We start from the raw sequence: 1051 nt of genomic DNA on the forward strand, positions 1-1051 counted from the left end.
GAACCGCCTGGGAGGGCCCAGTGGTGGAAGTCCAGCTCCCACGGGGCGCCACCCAAGGCCGCCTTCACACACTCCCTTCCTCTCTTGGAATGTTCCAGCAGCAAGGGCCGTTCAACAATTCCTCTGAGGCACCTTAAATGGACCCCCACCCGGCTCTTTAAGACACACCCGCTTCCAATGGATTCTCTGTGTTTCATAATTACAGGCCTCTCCTGGAGACAGCAGAGTGAGCTGGGGACCTTTCTGCTGGGGGAGGGTCTTGCCATGAATCTGCAGAAGTGGGGCGCCTATCGTGGAGGGCGACAAGCGAGGGCACACGCACGCTTTGTCATCGGTTTCGTACCGATGCTTCAACGACAAAGAAAGTCTCCTGGGCTGAGTTAACGCTGCCTTGCGATCAGAAATGTTTTGAAGTGCAGTTGTTGTATACTTCTGTCAGAGAAATGTGAGAACGATCAATAAAAAACTTTAAGGTATAAAAACACGTGACAGAATAAAATTCCAAGAGGGGAAAGGAAGCGAACACGCAAGCTGACGAAGAAAAGGCCGCGTCACGATGTTTTAAAGGGTGACGGGCCCCAAGTCATTCGTGTTTCACATTGGAGACTTCTGAGCGCAACGGTGATTTTAAATGTCCATATTTACGATATACTAGAAAGTACATCTTTTACAGCTACTTAAAATTAGCACAAAAAAGTTTAGATGTCAACTTAAAAATGTGCCCGTAGTTTTCAAAGCTTCTTCACAGGTCAGGAGCAAATGTGTCTGAAGATCACTGCTTCGAGGCACTGCAGCTGTGAACCTCGGTTTAATGGACACGAGGATGAGGCGCGGCCTCCACCCACGTGGCGGGTGCCCCCCAGGTCGTCCTCCGCCTGGGGGCGTCAAACCCCTCCCCCGAAAAAACTTGGGGAAAATAGTCCCTTCTCATTCCAAACCAAAAATCATACTTTTGGATGTATTTTCCTAAAACGATGACTAAAATGTTGGCAGCAAGGAGCTTATTTATTGTTTTCTGGCCTTGCAATGTCCAAGTGGTTGCTCAAAAATT

Source organism: Pteropus alecto, unplaced genomic scaffold, assembly GCF_000325575.1.
Source record: "Pteropus alecto unplaced genomic scaffold, ASM32557v1 scaffold105, whole genome shotgun sequence".
Taxonomy (NCBI): Eukaryota; Metazoa; Chordata; class Mammalia; order Chiroptera; family Pteropodidae; genus Pteropus; species Pteropus alecto.